The sequence below is a fragment of the Bombina bombina genome, chromosome 6 (genome assembly GCF_027579735.1).
Source record: "Bombina bombina isolate aBomBom1 chromosome 6, aBomBom1.pri, whole genome shotgun sequence".
NCBI lineage: Eukaryota > Metazoa > Chordata > Amphibia > Anura > Bombinatoridae > Bombina > Bombina bombina.
Window position 1 is genome coordinate 275,644,589 of NC_069504.1, and position 12,233 is coordinate 275,656,821.

At 41.1% G+C, this 12,233-nt stretch overlaps 1 protein-coding gene across 10 annotated transcripts in view; it reads right to left on the reverse strand.

The window, feature by feature from the left end:
* The window catches only part of GRIP1 (glutamate receptor interacting protein 1), a 920,176-nt gene that overhangs the window by 6,477 nt on the left and 901,466 nt on the right, over window positions 1-12,233 (reverse strand). The gene's annotated exons all lie outside the window — the stretch shown is intronic.

The following is a 12,233-nucleotide window of genomic DNA, read 5'->3' on the forward strand; positions in this document are numbered from 1 at the left end:
TTCTTCAATCAAAAGTTTGTTATTTTAAACAGCACCGGAGTGTGTTGTTTTCTTCTCAGGCAGCATTAGAAGAAGAATCTACCTGAGTTTGTCTATGATCTTAGACGGTCGTAACTAAGATCCACTTGCTGTTCTCGGCCATTCTGAGGAGTGGGGTAACTTCAGAACAGGGGATAGCAGGCAGGGCCCACCTGCAAGGAGGTATGTTGCAGTATATTATTTTCTAAGGAATGGAATTGACTGAGAAAATACTGCTAATACCGATGTAATGTAAGTGCAGCCTTAAATGCAGTAGTAGCGACTGGTATCAGGCTGATATGTATGTATGTATACTCTGAGGTATTTCTGGGGAATGGAATTTCACTAAGAAAATACTGTCTATATTAAAGTAATATTTGAGCCTGCACTGCAGTGAAAGCGACTAGCAGCAGGCTTATTAATAACATTTCATAATTTTCATTTTTAAAACGTTTACTGGCATGTTAATCGTTTTTTCTGAGGTACTTGGTGATAAAACTTTATGGGCATGATTTTTACCACATGGCTGTCGTTTGTTTTCTGAATAAAAACAGTTTACTGAGCTTCCCCACTGTTGTAATATGAGTGGGAGGGGCCTATTTTAGCGCTTTATTGCGCAGTAAAAATTTAGTCACAGTCTTCCTATTTCTTCCTCCATGATCCAGGACATCTCTACAGAGCTCAGGGGTCTCCAAAACTAGTTTTGAGGGAGGTAATCACTCACAGCAGACCTGTGACAGTGTGTTTTGACTGTGATAAAAACGTTAATTATTAAATTGTTATCCGTTTTTTTGGGTATTAAGGGGTTAATCATCCATTTGCTGGTGGGTGCAATCCTTTGCTAACTTAATACATTTACTGTGAAAAATTGGTTGCTATAACTATTTTGGTTCATTGTTATTTCAACTGTGACAGCTTTTTGTGCTTCTTAAAGGCACAGTAGCGTTTTTTATATTGCTTGTAAATTTATTTAGAAAAGTATTTCCAAGCTTGCTAGTCTCATTGCTAGTCTGTTTAAACATGTCTGACACAGATGAATCTCTTTGTTCACTATGTTTAAAGGCCAATGTGGAGCCCAATAGAAATTTGTGTACTAATTGCATTGATGCTACTTTAAATAAAAGCCAATCTGTACATGTAAAGAAATTATCACCAGACAACGAGGGGGAAGTTATGCCGACTAACTCTCCTCACGTGTCAGTACCTTCGCCTCCCGCTCAGGAGGTGCGTGATATTGTGGCGCCAAGTACATCAGGGCGGCCCATACAAATCACTTTGCAAGACATGGCTAATGTTATGACTGAAGTACTATCTAAATTGCCAGAATTTAGGGGTAAACGCGATCACTCTGGGGTAAGAACAGAGTGCGCTGATAATAATAGAGCCATGTCTGATACTGCGTCACAATTTGCAGAACATGAGGACGGAGAGCTTCATTCTGTGGGTGACGGATCTGATCCAAGTAAACTGGACTCAGACATTTCAAATTTTAAATTTAAGCTTGAGAACCTCCGTGTATTACTAGGGGAGGTATTAGCGGCTCTGAATGATTGTAACACGGTTGCAATTCCAGAGAAAGTATGTAGGCTGGATAAATATTTTGCGGTACCGGCGTGTACTGACGTTTTTCCTATACCTAAAAGGCTTACAGAAATTGTTAACAAGAAGTGGGATAGACCCGGTGTGCCTTTTTCACCCCCTCCTATATTTAGAAAAATGTTTCCAATAGACGCCACCACACGGGACTTATGGCAGACGGTCCCTAAGGTGGAGGGAGCAGTTTCTACTCTGGCTAAGCTGTGCTTTTTCAGATCCAATGGATAAAAAGTTAGAGGGTTACCTTAAGAAAATGTTTGTTCAGCAAGGTTTTATATTACAACCCCTTGCATGCATTGCGCCTGTCACGGCTGCGGCGGCATTCTGGTTTGAGTCTCTGGAAGAGACCCTTAGCACAGCTCCATTGGATGAGATTATAAACAAGCTTAAAGTCCTTAAGCTAGCTAATTCATTTATTTCTGATGCTGTAGTACACTTAACTAAACTTACGGCTAAGAACTCCGGATTCGCCATTCAAGCGCGTAGAGCGCTGTGGCTTAAATCCTGGTCAGCTGATGTGACTTCTAAATCTAAATTGCTTAACATTCCTTTCAAAGGGCAGACATTATTCGGGCCCGGTTTGAAAGAAATTATCGCTGACATTACTGGAGGTAAGGGCCATGCCCTGCCTCAAGACAGGGCCAAACCAAGGGCTAAACAGTCTAATTTTCGTGCCTTTCGTAACTTCAAGGCAGGAGCAGCATCAACTTCCTCCGCTCCAAGACAGGAAGGAACTGTTGCTCGCTACAGACAGGGCTGGAAACCTAACCAGTCCTGGAACAAGGGCAAGCAGGCCAGAAAACCTGCTGCTGCCCCTAAGACAGCATGAAGTGAGGGCCCCCGATCCGGAAACGGATCTAGTGGGGGACAGACTTTCTCTCTTCGCCCAGGCTTGGGCAAGAGATGTCCAGGATCCCTGGGCGTTGGAGATCATATCTCAGGGATATCTTCTGGACTTCAAAGCTTCTCCTCCACAAGGGAGATTTCATCTTTCAAGGTTATCAGCAAACCAGATAAAGAAAGAGGCGTTTCTACGCTGTGTACAAGACCTCTTACTAATGGGAGTGATCCACCCAGTTCCGCGGTCGGAACACGGACAAGGGTTTTATTCAAATCTGTTTGTGGTTCCCAAAAAAGAGGGAACTTTCAGACCAATCTTGGACTTAAAGATCCTAAACAAATTCCTAAGAGTTCCATCGTTCAAAATGGAAACTATTCGGACCATCTTACCTATGATCCAAGAGGGTCAGTACATGACCACAGTGGATTTAAAGGATGCCTACCTTCACATACCGATTCACAAGGATCATTACCGGTATCTAAGGTTTGCCTTCCTAAACAGGCATTACCAGTTTGTAGCTCTTCCCTTCGGGTTAGCTACGGCTCCAAGAATCTTTACAAAGGTTCTGGGCTCTCTTCTGGCGGTACTAAGACAAGCGTCAAGTTTCCAAACTGCCAAGTCTCATACAGAGTTAGTTCTGGCATTTCTAAGGTCGCATGGGTGGAAGGTGAACGTAGAAGAGAGTTCTCTATTGCCACTCACAAGAGTTCCCTTCTTAGGGACTCTTATAGATTCTGTAGAAATGAAAATTTACCTGACGGAGGACAGGTTATCAAAACTTCTAAATGCTTGCCGTGTCCTTCATTCCATTCAACACCCGTCAGTGGCTCAATGCATGGAGGTAATCGGCTTAATGGTAGCGGCAATGGACATAGTACCTTTTGCACGCCTGCATCTCAGACCGCTGCAATTGTGCATGCTAAGTCAGTGGAATGGGGATTACTCAGATTTGTCCCCTCTGCTAAATCTGGATCAAGAGACCAGAGATTCTCTTCTATGGTGGCTTTCTCGGCCACATCTGTCCAAGGGGATGCCCTTCCGCAGGCCAGATTGGACGATTGTAACAACAGACGCCAGCCTTCTAGGTTGGGGCGCAGTCTGGAATTCCCTGAAGGCTCAGGGATCATGGACTCAGGAGGAGAGACTCCTTCCAATAAACATTCTGGAATTAAGAGCAGTTTTCAATGCTCTTCTGGCTTGGCCTCAGTTAGCAACTCTGAGGTTCATCAGGTTTCAGTCGGACAACATCACGACTGTGGCTTACATCAACCATCAGGGAGGGACAAGGAGTTCCCTAGCGATGATGGAAGTCTCAAAGATAATTCGCTGGGCAGAGTCTCACTCTTGCCACCTGTCAGCGATCCACATCCCAGGCGTGGAGAACTGGGAGGCGGATTTTCTAAGTCGCCAGACTTTTCATCCGGGGGAGTGGGAACTTCATCCGGAGGTGTTTGCCCAACTGCTTCATCATTGGGGCAAACCAGATCTGGATCTCATGGCATCTCGGCAGAACGCCAAGCTGCCTTGTTACGGATCCAGGTCCAGGGACCCGGGAGCGGTACTGATAGATGCTCTGACAGCACCTTGGGTCTTCAACATGGCTTATGTGTTTCCACCCTTCCCGATGCTTCCTCGATTGATTGCCAGGATCAAACAGGAGAGAGCATCGATGATTCTAATAGCGCCTGCGTGGCCACGCAGGACCTGGTATGCAGATCTAGTGGACATGACGTCCTGTCCACCATGGTCTCTGCCTCTGAGACAGGACCTTCTGATTCAGGGTCCTTTCAAACATCCAAATCTAATTTCTCTGAGGCTGACTGCATGGAGATTGAACGCTTGATTCTATCAAAGCGGGGATTCTCGGAGTCAGTAATTGATACCTTAATACAGGCTAGGAAACCTGTTACCAGGAAAATTTACCATAAAATATGGCGTAAATACTTATATTGGTGCGAATCCAAGAGTTACTCATGGAGTAAGGTTAGGATTCCTAGGATATTGTCTTTTCTACAAGAAGGTTTAGAAAAGGGTTTATCTGCTAGTTCGTTAAAGGGACAGATCTCAGCTCTGTCTATCCTTTTACACAAACGTCTGTCAGAAGTTCCAGACGTTCAGGCTTTTTGTCAGGCTTTGGCTAGGATTAAGCCTGTGTTTAAGACTGTTGCTCCGCCGTGGAGCTTAAACTTAGTTCTTAACGTTCTGCAAGGTGTTCCGTTTGAACCCCTTCATTCCATTGATATCAAGCTGTTATCTTGGAAAGTTCTGTTTTTAATGGCTATTTCCTCGGCTCGAAGAGTCTCTGAGTTATCGGCCTTACATTGTGATTCTCCTTATCTGATTTTTCATTCAGACAAGGTAGTTCTGCGTACTAAACCTGGGTTCTTACCTAAGGTAGTCACTAACAAGAATATCAATCAAGAGATTGTTGTTCCATCATTGTGCCCTAACCCTTCTTCAAAGAAGGAACGACTTCTGCACAATCTGGACGTCGTCCGTGCCCTGAAATTTTATTTGCAGGCAACTAAAGATTTTCGTCAAACTTCTTCCCTGTTTGTCGTTTATTCTGGACAGAGGAGAGGTCAAAAAGCTTCGGCTACCTCTCTCTCTTTCTGGCTTCGTAGCATAATACGTTTAGCCTATGAGACTGCTGGACAGCAGCCTCCTGAAAGGATTACGGCTCATTCTACTAGAGCTGTGGCTTCCACTTGGGCCTTTAAGAATGAGGCCTCTGTTGAACAGATTTGCAAGGCTGCAACTTGGTCTTCACTTCACACTTTTTCAAAATTTTACAAATTTTCGGAGGCTGTTTTTGGGAGAAAGGTTCTACAGGCAGTGGTTCCTTCAGTGTAAAGATCCTGCCTGTCCCTCCCATCATCCGTGTACTTTTAGCTTTGGTATTGGTATCCCATAAATAATGGATGACCCGTGGACTGACTACACTTAACAGGAGAAAATATAATTTATGCTTACCTGATAAATTCATTTCTCCTGTAGTGTAGTCAGTCCACGGCCCGCCCTGTTTTTTACGGCAGGTCTAAATTTTAAATTAAACTCCAGTCACCACTGCACCCTATAGTTTTCTCCTTTCTCGTTTGGTTTTCGGTCGAATGACTGGGTATGACGTAGAGGGGAGGAGCTATATAGCAGCTCTGCTTGGGTGATCCTCTTGCACTTCCTGTTAGGGAGGAGATATAATCCCATAAGTAATGGATGACCCGTGGACTGACTACACTACAGGAGAAATGAATTTATCAGGTAAGCATAAATTATATTTTTTACATTGAGATGCTCAGGTGATATTTTCCTGTCAGCTTTTTACAGTTATACTGCATCAGTTTCAAGTGATTTAGCATATGAGTATTATGTCCCTTTAACTTAAAATGAGAATCAAGCATTATCCTAATAGGTCTTGCGCAAGAAAAAAAAGAGGCATATAAACAACATTCCTATGCATCAGAATAGCCACCTCACTTTTCTTACAGATAAAGGAGGCCATCTGATCAAATGTAAAAAATAACTTGGTTTCTTGTATATGCCTTGTGTGTCTAAATGAAGTAGGTACCATAATAAGACCACAGGGCAGTACCATTTAATATATATTTGTCACAATCCAGGTGGGGCAAACACCCACAAATGTTTATTAGTCTGCATGGGTGGAAGAAGAAGATAGACACATTTTAATTTTATTTCCTGTCTTAACTATTTTATTTCCTGACATGGTGTACCCTAACCTTATCACGCACACTACACATGGTCAACAAAAGTGCTTTTCATACTTGATAACAAAAAAAAATTAAAAAGCTATTCCATTTTATTATTGTGTTTTAAAAAAAATAACTAACTTTAGATGTGAAATGCACCTATAATCATTTCTTTCATGTAATTAGCAAGAGTCCATGAGCTAGTGACGTATGGGATATACATTCCTACCAGGAGGGGCAAAGTTTCCCAAACCTCAAAATGCCTATAAATACACCCCTCACCACACCCACAATTCAGTTTTACAAACTTTGCCTCCGATAGAGGTGGTGAAGTAAGTTTGTGCTAGATTCTACGTTGATATGCGCTCCGCAGCAAGTTGGAGCCCGGTTTTCCTCTCAGCGTGCAGTGAATGTCAGAGTGATGTGAGGAGAGTATTGCCTGTTTGAATTCAATGATCTCCTTCTACGGGGTCTATTTCATAGGTTCTCTGTTATCGGTCGTAGAGATTCATCTCTTACCTCCCTTTTCAGATCGACGATATACTCTTATATATACCATTACCTCTGCTGATTCTCGTTTCAGTACTGGTTTGGCTTTCTACAAACATGTAGATGAGTGTCCTGGGGTAAGTAAATCTTATTTTCTGTGACACTCTAAGCTATGGTTGGGCACTTTGTTTATAAAGTTCTAAATATATGTATTCAAACATTTATTTGCCTTGACTCATTATTTTTCAGACAGTCAGTTTCATATTTGGGATTATGCATTTGAATTATTCATTTTTTCTTACCTTCAAAAATTTGACTCTTTTTTCCCTGTGGGCTGTTAGGCTCGCGGGGGCTGAAAATGCTTCATTTTATTGCGTCATTCTTGGCGCTGACTTTTTCGGCGCAAAAATTCTTTTCCGTTTCCGGCGTCATACGTGTCGCCGGAAGTTGCGTCATTTTTTGACGTTATTTTGCGCCAAAAATGTCGGCGTTCCGGATGTGGCGTCATTTTTGGCGCCAAAAGCATTTAGGCGCCAAATAATGTGGGCGTCTTATTTGGCGCTAAAAAATATGGGCGTCGCTTTTGTCTCCACATTATTTCAGTCTCATTTTTCATTGCTTCTGGTTGCTAGAAGCTTGTTCTTTGGCATTTTTTCCCATTCCTGAAACTGTCATTTAAGGAATTTGATCAATTTTGCTTTATATGTTGTTTTTTCTCTTACATATTGCAAGATGTCTCACGTTGCATCTGAGTCAGAAGATACTACAGGAAAATCGCTGTCTAGTGCTGGATCTACCAAAGCTAAGTGTATCTGCTGTAAACTTTTGGTAGCTATTCCTCCGGCTGTTGTTTGTATTAATTGTCATGACAAACTTGTTAATGCAGATAATATTTCCTTTAGTAAAGTACCATTGTCTGTTGCAGTTCCTTCAACATCTAAGGTGCAGAATGTTCCTGATAACATAAGAGATTTTGTTTCTGAATCCATCAAGAAGGCTATGTCTGTTATTTCTCCTTCTAGTAAACGTAAAGAATCTTTTAAAACTTCTCTCCCTACAGATGAATTTTTAAATGAACATCATCATTCTGATTCTGATGACTCTTCTGGTTCAGAGGATTCTGTTTCAGAGATTGATGCTGATAAATCTTCATATTTATTTAAAATGGAATTTATTCGTTCTTTACTTAAAGAAGTATTAATTGCTTTAGAAATAGAGGATTCTGGTCCTCTTGATACTAATTCTAAACGTTTAGATAAGGTATTTAAATCTCCTGTGGTTATTCCAGAAGTTTCCTGTTCCTAATGCTATTTCTGCAGTAATTTCCAAAGAATGGGATAAATTGGGTAATTCATTTACTCCTTCTAAACGTTTTAAGCAATTATATCCTGTACCGTCTGACAGGTTAGAATTTTGGGACAAAATCCCTAAAGTTGATGGGGCTATTTCTACCCTTGCTAAACATACTACCATTCCTACGTCAGATGGTACTTCGTTTAAAGATCCTTTAGATAGGAAAATTGAATCCTTTCTAAGAAAAGCTTATCTGTGTTCAGGTAATCTTCTTAGACCTGCTATATCATTGGCTGATGTTGCTGCAGCTTCAACTTTTTGGTTGGAAACTTTAGCGCAACAAGTAACAAATCATGATTCTCATGATATTATTATTCTTCTTCAGCATGCTAATAATTTTATCTGTGATGCCATTTTTGATATTATCAGAGTTGATGTCAGGTTTATGTCTCTAGCTATTTTAGCTAGAAGAGCTTTATGGCTTAAGACTTGGAATGCTGATATGGCTTCTAAATCAACTCTACTTTCTATTTCTTTCCAGGGTAACAAATTATTTGGTTCTCAGTTGGATTCTATTATCTCAACTGTTACTGGTGGGAAAGGAACTTTTTTACCACAGGATAAAAAATCTAAAGGTAAAAACAGGGCTAATAATCGTTTTCGTTCCTTTCGTTTCAACAAAGAACAAAAGCCTGATCCTTCATCCTCAGGAGCAGTTTCAGTTTGGAAACCATCTCCAGTCTGGAATAAATCCAAGCCTGCTAGAAAGGCAAAGCCTGCTTCTAAGTCCACATGAAGGTGCGGCCCTCATTCCAGCTCAGCTGGTAGGGGGCAGGTTACGTTTTTTCAAAGAAATTTGGATCAATTCTGTTCTCAATCTTTGGATTCAGAACATTGTTTCAGAAGGGTACAGAATTGGTTTCAAGATGAGACCTCCTGCAAAGAGATTTTTTCTTTCCCGTGTCCCAGTAAATCCAGTGAAAGCTCAAGCATTTCTGAATTGTGTTTCAGATCTAGAGTTGGCTGGAGTAATTATGCCAGTTCCAGTTCCGGAACAGGGGATGGGGTTTTATTCAAATCTCTTCATTGTACCAAAGAAGGAGAATTCCTTCAGACCAGTTCTGGATCTAAAAATATTGAATCGTTATGTAAGGATACCAACGTTCAAGATGGTAACTGTAAGGATTATCTTGCCTTTTGTTCAGCAAGGGAATTATATGTCCACAATAGATTTACAGGATGCATATCTGCATATTCCGATTCATCCAGATCATTATCAGTTCCTGAGATTCTCTTTTCTGGACAAGCATTACCAGTTTGTGGCTCTACCGTTTGGCCTAGCTACAGCTCCAAGAATTTTTTCAAAGGTTCTCGGTGCCCTTCTGTCTGTAATCAGAGAACAGGGTATTGTGGTTTTTCCTTATTTGGACGATATCTTCGTACTTGCTCAGTCTTTACATTTAGCAGAATCTCATACGAATCGACTTGTGTTGTTTGTTCAAGATCATGGTTGGAGGATCAATTTACCAAAAAGTTCTTTGATTCCTCAGACAAGGGTAACCTTTCTGGGTTTCCAGATAGATTCAGTGTCCATGACTCTGTCTTTAACAGACAAGAGACGTCTAAAATTGATTGCAGCTTGTCGAAACCTTCAGTCACAATCATTCCCTTCGGTAGCCTTATGCATGGAAATTCTAGGTCTTATGACTGCTGCATCGGACGCGATCCCCTTTGCTCGTTTTCACATGCGACCTCTTCAGCTCTGTATGCTGAATCAATGGTGCAAGGATTACACAAAGATTTCTCAATTAATATCTTTAAAACCGATTGTTCGACACTCTCTAACGTGGTGGACAGATCACCATCGTTTAATTCAGGGGGCTTCTTTTGTGCTTCCGACCTGGACTGTAATTTCAACAGATGCAAGTCTCACAGGTTGGGGAGCTGTGTGGTGATCTCTGACGGCACAAGGAGTTTGGGAATCTCAGGAGGTGAGATTACCGATCAATATTTTGGAACTCCGTGCAATTTTCAGAGCTCTTCAGTTTTGGCCTCTTCTGAAGAGAGAATCGTTCATTTGTTTTCAGACAGACAATGTCACAACTGTGGCATACATCAATCATCAAGGAGGGACTCACAGTCCTCTGGCTATGAAAGAAGTATCTCGAATTTTGGTTTGGGCGGAATCCAGCTCCTGTCTAATCTCTGCGGTTCATATCCCAGGTATAGACAATTGGGAAGCGGATTATCTCAGTCGCCAAACGTTGCATCCGGGCGAATGGTCTCTTCACCCAGAGGTATTTCTTCAGATTGTTCAAATGTGGGAACTTCCAGAAATAGATCTGATGGCGTCTCATCTAAACAAGAAACTTCCCAGGTATCTGTCCAGATCCCGGGATCCTCAGGTGGAGGCAGTGGATGCATTATCACTTCCTTGGAAGTATCATCCTGCCTATATCTTTCCGCCTCTAGTTCTTCTTCCAAGAGTAATCTCCAAGATTCTGAAGGAATGCTCGTTTGTTCTGCTGGTAGCTCCGACATGGCCTCACAGGTTTTGGTATGCGGATCTTGTCCGGATGGCCTCTTGCCAACCGTGGACTCTTCCGTTAAGACCAGACCTTCTGTCTCAAGGTCCTTTTTTCCATCAGGATCTGAAATCCTTAAATTTAAAGGTATGGAGATTGAACGCTTGATTCTTGGTCAAAGAGGTTTCTCTGACTCTGTGATTAATACTATGTTACAGGCTCGTAAATCTGTATCTAGAGAGATATATTATAGAGTCTGGAAGACTTATATTTCTTGGTGTCTTTCTCATCATTTTTCTTGGCATTCTTTTAGAGTACCGAGAATATTACAGTTTCTTCAGGATGGTTTAGATAAGGGTTTGTCCGCAAGTTCCTTGAAAGGACAAATCTCTGCTCTTTCTGTTCTTTTTCACAGAAAGATTGCTATTCTTCCTGATATTCATTGTTTTGTACAAGCTTTGGTTCGTATAAAGCCTGTCATTAAGTCAATTTCTCCTCCTTGGAGTTTGAATTTGGTTCTGGGGGCTCTTCAAGCTCCTCCATTTGAACCTATGCATTCATTGGACATTAAATTACTTTCTTGGAAAGTTTTGTTCCTTTTGGCCATCTCTTCTGCCAGAAGAGTTTCTGAATTATCTGCTCTTTCTTGTGAGTCTCCTTTTCTGATTTTTCATCAGGATAAGGCGGTGTTGCGAACTTCTTTTGAATTTTTACCTAAAGTTGTGAATTCCAACAACATTAGTAGAGAAATTGTGGTTCCTTCATTATGTCCTAATCCTAAGAATTCTAAGGAGAAATCGTTGCATTCTTTGGATGTTGTTAGAGCTTTGAAATATTATATTGAAGCTACTAAATCTTTCCAAAAGACTTCTAGTCTATTTGTTATCTTTTCCGGTTCTAGAAAAGGCCAGAAAGCTTCTGCCATTTCTTTGGCATCTTGGTTGAAATCTTTAATTCATCTTGCCTATGTTGAGTCGGGTAAAACTCCGCCTCAGAGGATTACAGCTCATTCTACTAGGTCAGTTTCTACTTCCTGGGCGTTTAGGAATGAAGCTTCGGTTGATCAGATTTGCAAAGCAGCAACTTGGTCCTCTTTGCATACTTTTACTAAATTCTACCATTTTGATGTATTTTCTTCTTCTGAAGCAGTTTTTGGTAGAAAAGTACTTCAGGCAGCGGTTTCAGTTTGAATCTTCTGCTTATGTTTTTCGTTAAACTTTATTTTGGGTGTGGATTGTTTTCAGCAGGAATTGGCTGTCTTTATTTTATCCCTCCCTCTCTAGTGACTCTTGTGTGGAAAGATCCACATCTTGGGTAATCATTATCCCATACGTCACTAGCTCATGGACTCTTGCTAATTACATGAAAGAAAACATAATTTATGTAAGAACTTACCTGATAAATTCATTTCTTTCATATTAGCAAGAGTCCATGAGGCCCGCCCTTTTTTTGTGGTGGTTATGATTTTGTATAAAGCACAATTATTCCAATTTCTTATTTTATATGCTTTCGCACTTTTTTATCACCCCACTTCTTGGCTATTCGTTAAACTGAATTGTGGGTGTGGTGAGGGGTGTATTTATAGGCATTTTGAGGTTTGGGAAACTTTGCCCCTCCTGGTAGGAATGTATATCCCATACGTCACTAGCTCATGGACTCTTGCTAATATGAAAGAAATGAATTTATCAGGTAAGTTCTTACATAAATTATGTTTTTTATTATGAAGAGGCAATTTTATTTTCACATACGACTACCTAGGTGCCAGAG